Consider the following 13,226-nt stretch of genomic DNA (forward strand, 5'->3'; position numbering starts at 1 on the left):
GAACACGAGTCCCTGGGTGGCACAGCCTGAAGGTTGACAGGTTGGCATAACGTGTGAAGTGTAAGCTTAGGTCAGACACTGTAATGTTACTGACACTATCGCAATAAAACAAGCAGTCGTGTGAAGATGTGAAACGGCAGCAAAGAAAGAGAGAAAGTGGTCAGTTGATCAGTGACAAGAGCATTCAGGCAGGGTGTACATGTGTGCTGGGTGTACAGCAGAGTGTTAAGAAGCCTAACAGCCTGGGGGAAGAACCTGTTCTCCAGCCTGACAGCTCTGGTTCTTAGACTGCTGTACCTTCTACCCAACGCAGGGCTTCCCAGCGGACCCCTTGTTTAATGATATTGGTCCATGGCATAAAAAAGGTTCTAAACCCTTGGAGCAGAAGGAGGTCAAAGATATTATGAGAAGGATGGGAGAGGTCTTCCACCTCTTGGAGATTTCGAGCTTATCCTAGGAAGCTGAAAGCAGTGGCTCAAGACCCGGAGGAAATAACGTTCCTAGGATAAGCTCGAAATTAGGTTTGCATGGTCTGGAAATAGATGAAGAGTCAGAATTGACTGATGTTTCCAACAGCCCATGACTTACAGATGAAAGTGTACTCATTACTGATCAGGGAGTTTAACGACAGCAGTGGGGAGATATTTCCAGGCGTTTTATGGGCCAATATCAGTGCTTATTGAACATGCCCCTTTGCTCTGCCTTAATCACTTCAGAAGCAGTTACCAAGGCCACAATTCATCAATGCTTTGAGCAAGCACAGAAATGACTCGATAATAGCTTTGGACCATATCCTTGGATTTAAAATATCTGTGGTATTTAGTTAAAGCATAATATATAAGATAATTTTTAAAATATTATTCATTGGATATTCTAAGTAACTAAATATTGCTGAAACCTGCTGAACATTAAGGACATTAAGAGTGAATTGTGTGTTAGTGGAGAAGCAGAAGGAGCTGGATTTGGTGCAGGCTATGTTGCTGCCTGCGACAGAGAAACGTGAAGGAGTTTATGCGTGAAGGCGGTGTGCGGTCTAGTCAGCGAGTGATTGTCTTAATAGCTTTTCTTGCGATGTCGAGACCCTGTTGAACATTGGCAATATGGAACACTTCAAGTCCGGTTCACTGGTTTATTGGCGAACGGTTGGGGAGCTGTGTGGCCTCCATCATAGCAAGGACTAAGCCTCGAGCCACTGGACCACCTGTTTGCAGTTGTCCAGGAGAGTGGCACTGGAGGGGGTGTTGCGTGGCGTCCATACTGGCAGTGGCAGTGCTGCTCTCTAGTGTTCGCTCAGCAGAAGACAGGCTGTATTCTGTTTGACTGCAGACTGCTGCAACATTCATGGACTCAGGGACTTGGGCTATATTTTTGTGTGACTGTACTTTACTGCCTATCTATCTAAGAAGCTCTTAAAAGAGCCTATTGTATCCGCTTCTACTACCGTCACCGGCAGTGCATTCTATGCACCCACCACTCTTTCTGTGAAAAACTTACCCCTGACATTCCCCTTGGTACCTATTTCCAAGCACCTTAAAACTATGCCCCCTCGTGTTAGCCATTTCATAAAGAGGGTGAGTGGAATCATTCATGATAATGCTGACCCCTTCCTGGTACCTTTCTGTAGGTATGTCTTTGATGGTGGCTAAGCTAATGCGGCTGAGGTGTTCAGCAGTTTTGGCTATCCATTGTAGAGCCCTCCTGTCCACCATTGTGCAGCTTCTGTACCATGCAGTGATGCAGCTTGTTAGGATGCTCTCTCCACTGCACTCCTGTTGAAGGTAGTGAAAATTGGAGTGCATAGCTCAGCTCTCTTCAGCCTCCTCAGAAAGTAGAGGCGTCAGCGAGCTTTCTTGACTGTGCAGCCATTTATTTAAGCTGCCAGTCCAATTCCGAAACATTAAGCAGTATAAAAAATTAGCATTCGCTTTCTGAGTGCATTCAGATGTGCTTTATAGGCAGCAAAGGAATTCTGAAACACAGTCACTGTAGTACAAGGCTTGGGAAGATTACAGGGGCAAATAACCTGTTCTTAATGGGAGATGAACGTGACAACAAGATGGCCAGGGAGAAGGTCATTGCTACCTAACATCAGGCGGGTTTGAACTCTGAATGATAAATCCATGAGTGAAGAGGCTTTATGAAAGTTGGCAAAGAGTTTGTCAGTGAATTCCCAGAGACTGAAAGTCGTGGGGAAAATCCACAAAAATGAACAAAGAATAGTTTTGAAAGGATTAAAGTCAGCTTTAGAGATATGGCATGGTAACTGGCCAATCTGGAGCAAAAAGCCTGTGCTGGCCGGTTACACCCATGTGACCAATTAACCTCTTTGGAATGTGGGAGGAAACCCACGCAGGGATTGTGTAGGATCTATCCCTGAGGTGGGACTTGAATCTGGGTCGTGGGGGCTGTATTAGTGTTACATTAACCGCTGTGTAACCATGTTGCCTCAGTCATTAGCTTTGTTTGTCACATGTGCATTGAAAGATAGAGTGAAATACGTAATTTCACATCAGTGACCATCACAGTACAAAGATATGGTGGGGGGGGGCAGCCCGTAAACGCCCCCACCCTCAGCATGCCCACTGCTTAATAATCCTAACCTGTATGTCCGTGGAGTACGGGAGGAAAACAGGTTACCCAAACGGGTCATGGGGAGGGCACACAGCCTCCTTACAGACAGTAGTGGGAATTGAGTCCCAATCGATGATTGCTAGCACTGTAAATCACAATCAGAATCAGGTTTATTATCACCAGCATGTCATGTAAGATAAAGCATTGTGCTCACCACTACACTCGCTCGCTTTGGGTCGCACCTGGAAATTCAAGTTGGAGGACAATTTCCGTCCACGCCGCTCTGGCATTTTGGGAAATCATGTACTCGGCAGGTTACGGCAGTGGTTTGCCATTGCCTTCTGCCGGGTGAGATTACCACCTCTTGTAGTGGATGACCAGGATGTCTTAAGTGCCTTGTCACGCTCCACCAACGCCTGCTGGCCTGCCTTCTTGACCGTTGGACCATTAATCGGTCTCCTCCGCTCCATCTGCCAGACTTCACACGCTGGGACAGGCCGATCCCCTCCCTCACCGAGGGTCGAAGACCCATCGGCTACCCTCACCTGGTTTGGCCCGTCTGCCGAGACGGTTTACCGGGGTGTGGCCGCTGCACGTGCTACAGCTACTTGGAGCCACGGGTGAGAGCTGAGCGCCAGGTGGGGACCAAAGGTGGACGAGCTGCCCTGAATAGAGCTCGGTGGGCCCCCCCACCAGAGGTGCTGTCCCTCCCTAGACACCCCATGCACCCCAACCACTACACTACCATGCCATAAAGAAGCATTCCAATGAGTCAGATATGAAACTCAGCGTTGGGTTAAATCATTGGAGATTAGGAAGCACTGGCACTCATTTGGTTTTGATTTATAGGTATATAACACCAGAGTAATGGATTGTAGTGAGATTAAAAAGAGGGATTAATGTAGAACTAGTGTTATTTGATGTTTCTTGGTCAGCACAGACTTGGTGGGTTGAAGGGTCTGATACTGTACTGTCTTTCCGTGACTCTATGAGAATCCATATCATCTTTAATTATCTCTCTTGGTGTTCAAAGCTCTGTCGATTTTTGCCTTGAATCTCTTCAATGGCTGACTTCCACTGCTTTCTGCAGTCCGAAGGCTCACGACCCTCGGAGTGGAGGAGGACAGCTACAAATCAATCTTAAGCAAGTTGCCCTTTATTCCGAGAACGTGACGCCTGCTGCAATGCCCTGGTTAAGATTTCTGCTACTACGCTGTGAGGTAGTTTATTTCTAGCAGCTTTCTGTAAAAGCAGTGTGCCATGCTGGAAAGAGTGTTTTGGCTTTGGCTAAAGGTAGGGGAGACATGCTGTCCAACTTAGGAATGTGTGTCAGCCAGTCAGGATTGTGGGATGTGGGAGAAGGATCTAGAGAGCTGTGGGGAAGACGTTTCTGAAGGACAGTGGTCTGGTTTGGGGTCTTTTGGCGGGAGCTGCGAGTCGGGCACAAGGGGAGATGCCATTAGATGGAGAGTCCCTGTTGCAAGAAATGCTTTGTGCAGATGAATGGCTCCAAGAAGGAAGGGCCAATACTCCTGAGAGCCAGTTCACTCGAGTTGGTCTTTGAGGGAAGATCAGAACGTGGCTGGTGCTTTCATGGACCACAGGTCCAGTGTGCGGGTAAAGAGATATACCCACAACTACTCCAGAGTGATTTCCAATGTCTCTGTGCACGTTGAATTGGTTTAACTGTAAAGGGCCCTGTTATTTTTCTTTTCTTTCTCTGTAACTGTTTGTTAAAGTTGAAAATTTGGTGAACATCTTTTCTTTATAATTTTATGTTGGTGTGCTGGGCTACTGATAGCTGTGTATGGGCAGTATTTACACAGCATTCGGTCAAACTGAGGTTGTTTTAGCTGGAATATCACAACGTTCCTGTTTGGCTGAACGCCAAATTATACCAATCCTAGACAGATATTGCTTGTGAAAGGTGGCCTTCTCACCACGGAGTCACGTGGCTGTTAGCAAAGTTAGCTAACAGGCCAAGTTGGTGTATGAGCCCCAGCGAGAGAGTTACATTGTCTTTGGGTTCCACGGCCAGCGGACCATCCTCCCTGGCGGCGTGCTGAGTATGGACATTGTGGGCTGAAGGGCCTGTTCTTGTGCTGCATTGTTCAGTGTTCTAATAGTTCCATGAACAAAGGGATTGTGCTACAGAGAACCTAGGGTTGTGCTCCTTGGAGCAAAAGAGGTTGGGAGGGGATTTGGTGGGAGTGGACAGGCTGTTGAGTGGATTGGACAGGGTAGAGAGAGGGATGTTGTTCTTAACAAGAGGTGGATTGAAGACTGCTCTCTAATCTACTGCCTGTTACGCTGCCGGCATTTAGAGCAGAAATGGAAGTCCTTCATCCCTTGCGGGTCAGGGCTTCCTTCAATGTGTCAGTAGCTTCTTTGTTTTCACTAGTGACAGTCATGCAAGTTTGAGGTGGACACTCAAGAATACCGTCACACTCAGATGTAGAATGATTCTTCATTGCTGTGTCTGTAACAGTTTTGCTTGACCAGTCAGGGTTGTTAGCCCTGAGCTGAACCCCCGAACTTGGAGACTGGTGGACCACCCTTAGTTTGACCTGTTCGGCATGGGTGACCCACCAAGAGCCAAAGCACAAAGCCCTGACTCCAGCCAACATAGCTCTCCAGGTCATTGAGGCATGCAAGCCTCCAATTCCTATGACATTGTGGTCCTCTTAGAGGAAAGGCTACAGGATATGAATGTTAAATGAAGATGGCGGTGAACAGCAGAGATATGAGGAGAAATATATTTTATATGGAGAGAGGTGATGACCCTGAACACATTGCTGGTAAAGAGATGGTGGAAAGAGTGGCAATGGTGCCTTTCAAAGAAGATTTGGATGGCCACTTGGGGAATAGTGGGAGTAAGGTTAATGTGAATACTCTGTAGGGAGCCAGGAAAGGGTCAGTGGCCTCCTTCAGTGCTTTCCTGTCCAGATGCATCAGTGCTTGGTAGGGTAAATGCTCTACCCATGACCACCAGAAAATCCAAAGATGGCCACACAGCTCAGTACATCAAATTGGCTACATTTCTCAGAAAAGCAGCTGCCGTATCAAAGACTTCTCCCAGCCTGGACATTCACTATTCCTCCCCCTCCCATCAGGCAGAAGATTTAAAAAAACCTGAAAGCAAGCACCACCAGCCTTATGGACAGACTCTACCCCACTGTTAGAAAACTATTGAGCAGACCTATGATAAAATCAATTTGTGACCTCACAATCTACCTTGCTATGCCCTTGGACCTTATTGTCTATCCACTCTACACTCTGTAACGCTGTATTCTGCTTTTCCCTTGTGCTGCCTCGATGTACTGTTGTTGTGAGATGACCTGTGTGGATGGCATGGAAAACAAAGATTTTCACTGTACCTCAGTACATGTGACAGTAATAATCCAATTTACCATAGTTCCTTTACCAATGCAACAGGCAGAAAACAAGTTTACCTCAGAATGCCCATCATTCGACTTCCATCACAAGCTAAAAAAACTGAAATAAAACCCAAATGGTGGGTACATTTAAGAGAAGTTTGGATTATTATGTGTATGGGTGGCCTACAGATGATTATGGTGCATGTGCGGATCAATGGGAATAGACAGAATTCATTTCCCACTGCTGCCTGTGAGGAGTTTCTACGTTCTCCCCATGACTGCGTGTGTTTCCTCTGGGTGCTCCAGTTTCCCCCAACGGTCCAAAGCTGTACTGGTGGGCAGGTTATTTGGTCATTGTAAGTTGCCCTGTGATTAGGCCAGGGTTAAATCGGGGGTTTCTGAGTGGTGTGGCTCAAAGGGCCGGTAGGGCCTGTTCTGCGCTGTATCTCAAAAAATAAATAAATCATAGTTCCCCACAGACTAACGGCCTGAAGGGACTGTTTCTGTGTTGTAATACTCTGTGTAATGGTTGTCCGTCGTGTCCAATGATGAGAGGAAACCCCTACAAGAGAGTTTTTAAGGTGGAAAGGCCATTGCACTGGGGCTGTTCCACTCTCTGGACCTCAGAAATCCAGGTCCAGTGGTATGAACAAGCATCTCAAACTGGGGTCTTCCTTGGTGGCGGTGGATGACCGCGAGGTCTTCTGAGCCTTGTCGTGTCTTTACTCTCCACGGGACTGTTGCAGTACAGACCTCCCCGCCATTGGATCTCATCCACCCAGTTAGCCAGAGCTGCCTTTGCGTGCTAGGACGGGTGTGTCCCCCTCTCACCAGGGAATGAGGCCTCCAGCTACCCTCGCCTGGTTTAGGCCCACCTGTCGAAGCAGCGTGGCTGCTGCCGCATGCAAACAGCTACTTGGAGCCACGTGTGAGATCTGAGTGACCACTGGGAACCAGAGGCGAGTGAGCTGCCCCGGAAAGGACATGACAAGCCCCTTCCACAGATGGTACCCATCCCTACACACTCTGTACATCCTCTACGACTCTCAGATAGTCAACAGGTAGTAACTAGAGCGAGAGAAACCAGAAAGATCATTGCAGGTGGATGAGTTTCCGTTGGAACCAGCCTGTATTGCTAACTGTTTCTTTTTCTACAGATGTTATCATGTGTTACAGCAGAGCATAAGGAAGTAGGCCATTCAACCCCTGAAGCGTACCCCTTCCATTCAGTATGGCTGATCTGCAAATTCCTGCTTGAACCCCGTTAAAAGTGCTGTTCATCCTTCTTACACTAGAAGTTAACATTCGCCAAATGGAGTCTCATTCCTTCAGCCTTCAGTTACTTTAGGAAGTCTTATTTGTGAAGATGTCACTGCAAAGTGATAATGCTAATCACTCTCAGGGTTCAGTAACCAGGCCTGGTCTGTAATAGTTTGTAAATTCTCCCCATGACCACATGGGTTTTCACTGGGTGCTCTGGTTTCCTCTCATAGTCTAACGGTGTAAAGGTTAGGTTTAGTACGTTGTGGGAATGCTATGTCGGTATCAGAAATGTGGTGATACTTGTGGGCTGCACCCAACATCATCCTCAGACTGTGTTGGTCACTGATGTAAAACAACGAATTTCACCATACAATGTACATGTGATAATAAAGCTAAGCTTTATTCTTTATCTTGATGTGTTGGCATCAGAGAGGATTCAACAGAGGTTTACAACAAAGATCCTGGAATGAAAGTGTTCATGTTATGAGGAGCACTCGATGGCCCTGGGCCTGGACTCAATGGAGTTTAGTAGAATGAGATGAGGGGTGACCTCTTTGAAACTCATCGAATATTGGAAGGACTAGGTAGAGTGCATGTGGAGAGGTTGTTTCTACCGTGTGGGAGTTAAGGACCAGAGGGTATAACCCCACAATATAACGATGTCTCGTTAAAGCGGAGATGAGGAGGAATTTCTTTAGCTAGAGGGTGGTGAATCTGTGGAATTTATTGCCACGGGTCGCTGCAAAGGACAAGCTGTTAGGGACATTTAAGTGGAAATTGAATGGTTCTTGATTAGAAAGGGCATCAAAGGTTACAGAGAGAAGGCAGAAGAGAGGGGTTGAGAGGGATAGTAAATCAGCCATGATGGTTGGCAGAGCAGACTCAGTGGGCCAAATGGCCTAATTTGCTCCTATGGTCTTATGATGGCAAGAAAGATCATTACTCTATAATACATGACTAGCAATACCCTCTGTGTGCAATTAACATAGTTGCTCATTTCTGTGTTTCACTGAAGTTGAAAACAAATAAAAGAGGAAGCACGAAGTGGTTGACAATGGGCTTCTGTTCATGGGGTTAATTTTCCGCCTGATGAGGAAGATTACAGAGTGGAAGCATGCTGCTTCTCCACAGGAGGGAGAACGAATTGAAGAACAAATGATCCTGACTCTCCTTGGGGTACAGTCCAACAGATGGATACTGTGCATTGCTGGCAAATGGATGATGCCACTTATCCAGTTAACCTTCTCGGGCAGAGACTGATGTACTGAAAGATTTAGTCTCCGTCTACTCAGGTGGAAGGTCTATCCATCACGCAATGTTATGTCTCATACTGGAGGCTAATATGCAGTTTTATCTGCTCAGAGTATAAGAAGCAGAAGTTGGAACAGACCATTCAGCCCTAACTGGCGCATTACCATTCGATAGGAACGTGGCTCTAAGGATTAGCTTTATTTGTCACATGTGCATCGAAACATGCAGTGAGATGCATCGTTTGCATCAACGACTAATACGGGATATGCTGTGGCCGCCAAGATAGTACGTCCACAACTTACTAACCCTAGCCTGTACCTCTTTGGGTATTTGAGGAAACCGGAGCACCCGGAGGGAACCCATAGGGTTTATGGGGAGATCAAGCGAACTCCTTACAGACAGCAACAGGCATTCAACCCCATTTGGGGGTTGCTGGCACTGTAAAGTGTTGTGCTAACCACTACACCGCCCTGCGACCCCCGTTCGTCGCCATCATTCCATGTGGCCAGAGGCACAGTGTATATCTGCTGCTAGCCTCTCGCTCGCTGCTGCCGGAGAAGGTGTCTGTGTTTGGGTGGCAGTCTCACACTCTCTTTCATTTGCTGCTCCCGAGGGAAGGTCCCTCAGGTATGAGTGGTCTCTCTCTCCCTCGATGCTGCCAATGGACGGTGCTGGAGCAAGGTTTAATCGACTTGGATTGTGGATTTGGACTTTAATTCAGGTTTATGACGTGTTCTAGTTTCAAGCTCCAGTTCTGGTCTCTCTTCTTTGTTACTACTTTTGGTTAATTTTTGAATAGGGCAAGCTGGAGATAATGAACACTGAGCTGAACTGTATTAAAATATGCCTTTAGATTTTGTGTTTTATAGTTTCTGTTTTTGCTCTTTTTTTGGGTTGCTGTTCGTGCAGTTTGTTTTTGCATGTGGAGGAGGGGGTTTGATGTTTTTCTTTGAGCGGGTTGGTTCCTTGGTTTGCTTTGTGGCTTCCTCTGGGACGACGAATCTCAGGGTTGTATACTGCATACATACTGTACTTTGAATCTTGAATCTTGACTTCTATCATTGGTAGGCAAGGTGAGGGAAAGCTGTTGCGTTAGAGGAAAGATTAGATATTGATCTGCTTCAGTGTTAGAGCCGCACACTCTATTTCTTTCTCCACAGATGCTGCCTGGCCTGCTGAGCAATTGCAGCCCTGGCACGTATGGCCGTGCACCTTGTTAGAAGGAATAAAAGCATAGACTATTTTCTAAATGGGGAGAAAATTCCAATATCCAAGGTGCAAAGGGGTTTGGGAGTCCTCATGCAGCGAGCGTACCCTGAAGGTTAAATTGCAGGTTGAATCGGTGGTGAGGAAGATGAATGTAATGTTCACATTCATTTAAAGAGGTCTAGGATATCAAAGCAAGGTTGTAATGTTGAGGCCATATAAGGTGAGGCTTCACTTAGGGTATTATGAGCAGTTTTCGGCTGCTTATTTAAGGAAGGATGTGCTGACATTGGAGAGGGTCTAGAGGAAGTTCACGAGAATATTTCTGGGAATGAAAGGGTTATCACAGGGGCAGCGATTGAAGGCTCTGGCCGTTTACTCGCTGGAATTTAGAAGAACGAGGAGAGATCTCAATCGAATGTTGAAAGGCAAAGACAGAGTGGATGTGAAGAGGATGCTTCCTTTGGTGGACGATTCAAGGACCAGAGGGCACAGCCTCAAAATAGAGGGATGTCCATTTAGAACAGATATGTGGAGGAATTTCTTCAGCCAAAGGGTGGTGAATCTGGGGAATTCGGGCTGCTGTGGAGTGCAGCTCACTGAATGCGTTTAAGGTGGAGGTTGATAGGTTCTTGATTAGTCAGGGCATGAAAGGTCATGGGGAGTAGGCAGAAGAATGGAGTTGAGAGAGAAATGGATCAGCCATGCTGAAATGGTGGGGCAGACCCGATGGTCCGAATGGCCTGATTTGTTCCTGTGTCTTATGGTGTATGGTTTTGATTTTTTTTTTTGGTCAGATTTCCAGCATCTGAAGAAATTTGACTTTTTTTTGTCTTAGTTGCAGTTGAGATCTGTCTCCTTTCCAGAGACAGGCCCTACGATTCAAATGAAAGTGAGTAGTTGCCATTGGCGAATGCTACCAGCAAAGACTCATCTCACTGATCTCATCAGGCTCTTTGTAAGCAAGCCTGAGTTTAATTCCAATTCAGTAGAACTATGGCAATCTTAAGAAGATTAACATGCATGGAAAATTGTAACAAGAGGGTCATTAACATTGTGTTGACTTTCATTATCACCAACCTCCCAAATAGTGCATTACTTCAGGAACACAATGTAATAATCACTTTAATATATGCCTGACTGCTTCCTTATGGATGTTTGTAAAGCACCTATTTGAAGTTTCATCATTTATAATTGTTGTACTGTGAGGTGGGCCATCATTTTATAGCCTCAGGGAATCTTTTTTTATTAATTTAACTTACAACTTGTTTTCCTAGAACTTGTGATGAGGTTAGACCATGAGACCATAAGGCATAGGAGCAGAATTAGGCCATTCGGCCCATTATGTCTGCTCCACCATCAGTTGCAGTTGATTTATCAACCCTCTCAACGCCATTCTCCTGCCTTCTCCCTGTAACCATTAACCTTTGCCCTTACTAATCAGGAACCTGTCAACCTCTGCTTTAAATATTCTTGACTTTCACAGACGTCTGTGGCAATGAATTTCACAGATTCTCCTTCCTTTGGCTCCTTAAATTCCCCCCCCCCCATCTCTGTTTGTCAGGGATATCCTTGTATTCTGAGGTTATGTGATTATGTAATTCAATTTACAGCATCTGCGGAATCTCTTGAGTTTATGCTCCACCATTTGATCCTATCTGATTTATTTTCCCCTTCAACCCCATTCTCTCTGCCTTCTCCCCGTAACCTTTGATGCCCTGACTAATCAAGAATCTATCAACCTCTGCTTTAAATATGCCCAATGACTTGGCCCCCCACAGCCGTCTGTGGCAATGAATTCCACAGATTCACCACCCTCAGGCTAAACAAATGCCTCCTCATCTTTGAACTAAAGGAACATCCTTAAACACACACGAAATGCTGGAGGAACTCAGCAGGCCAGGCAGCATCCAGGAAAAGAGTGCAGTTGACATTTTGGGTGGAAACCCTTGTATTCTGAGGCTGTGATCCTAGACTCCCCCAATACAGGAAACATCCGCTCCTTGTCCACAGTCCTGAACTTGCTGTTCAGTCGAATTGTGGCAATTTAAGAAGATGCAGAAGCATAGAAATGTGTAACAAGAGAGACATTGAGAATATGTTGTCTGTCATTATCACCTGCATCCCAAATAGTGCATTACTTCGGGAACTCAATGTAATAATCACTCCACTATATTCCTGACTGATTAATTTTTCAATGTTTGTAAAGCACCTATTTGAAATTTCATCATTTATAATTGATGTATTGTGAAGTGGACCATCATTTTATAGCTTCAGGGAATATATTTTTATTATTAATTTAACTTACAACTTGTTTTGCTAGGACTTGTGATGAGGTTAACTTTTTTTTCCAGTCCAGTCCAAAACTTCATTAACTTTAGATGGCCAAAACATGAGTAACTTCTTCGCAGAGGTTAAAGTCGAAGTAATTGTTAGATTTATTTTCAGGAAAATTATTCAGTAATGAGAAATGGACATCCCTAGCCTTGCCAGCATTTGCTGTCAATCCCTAGATGAGCTGCCACCCGTATTGCCTGGTGAGATGATCCAGTGGGGGAGTTAAGATGCAATCATTGAGGATAAATAGAAGGATAGCAGGTTTTTTACAAAATGAATACACAACAAACTGCAGACGCTTGAATCTCCAGCAACAAATGAGATGCTGGAGGAACTCAACAGGTCAAGCAGAATCTGTGAAGGGAAATGGGCAGTGAGCGTTTTGGGTTGAGGAAAATGGACAGTCAACATTTTGGGTCAAAGGAAATGGACGGTCAGTGTTTCAGGTCAAGGGAAATGGACGGTCAGTGTTTCAGGCCAAGGGAAATGGACGGTCAGTGTTTCAGGACAAGGGAAATTGACAGTCAATGTTTCAGGACAAGGGAAATGGACAGTCAATGTTTCAGGTCGAGGAAATGGATGGTCAGTGTTTTGGGTTGAGTGAAATGGAAAGTCAATGTTTTGGGTTGAGGGGAATGGACAGTTGATGTTTCGGGTCACAATCCTTCATTTGGACTATCAAATTCAAATGAATCTTGCTGGCTTTTTAAACTTTGACTATGAGTGTCCATCTTTTATCTCAGATGCTGAGTTCCTCCAGTGCTTTGTGCATTGCTGGATTTTTACAAAGTTAATGAATTATTATGTTTTAGGTTCGTAGTGATCGTTTTGAGGACAAAGGGGGAAGTTAGGGATCAGGTCAGGGTTTAGGGACAGGATATCACAGTGTGCGTGGTAATGTGGGAACCCGAGTGCGGGGGAAAGACAGACTCCACTGTAGCGAGGCTGCCCAGAGTTTACTCATTAGAATTCCAACAGAACACTGGCGGCTTGGCTGAGCGACACCTTGAGACGTAACATTCTCAAAACTAGGACCCCACGATTAACATTAATCAGGCATCCACTTCGATAATACAAGTAACACAGAATCCCAAGCCCATCAAAATAAACTTAACAAGTTTAAACAGAAGGTAGCAGTAGACTGCATTATAAGGAGTGAGTAAAAACACCAGGAACTCTAAATGATTAACAACTCTCATTAAGCAACAATTAACCAGTTCA

The 13,226-nt window shown here is 45.5% G+C and overlaps 1 protein-coding gene across 2 annotated transcripts in view; it reads left to right on the forward strand.

Annotated features, from left to right (window-relative positions):
- Window positions 1-13,226, forward strand: part of LOC140735318 (ras-related protein Rab-26) — a 464,020-nt gene that overhangs the window by 429,708 nt on the left and 21,086 nt on the right. The gene's annotated exons all lie outside the window — the stretch shown is intronic.

Source organism: Hemitrygon akajei, chromosome 11, assembly GCF_048418815.1.
Source record: "Hemitrygon akajei chromosome 11, sHemAka1.3, whole genome shotgun sequence".
NCBI lineage: Eukaryota > Metazoa > Chordata > Chondrichthyes > Myliobatiformes > Dasyatidae > Hemitrygon > Hemitrygon akajei.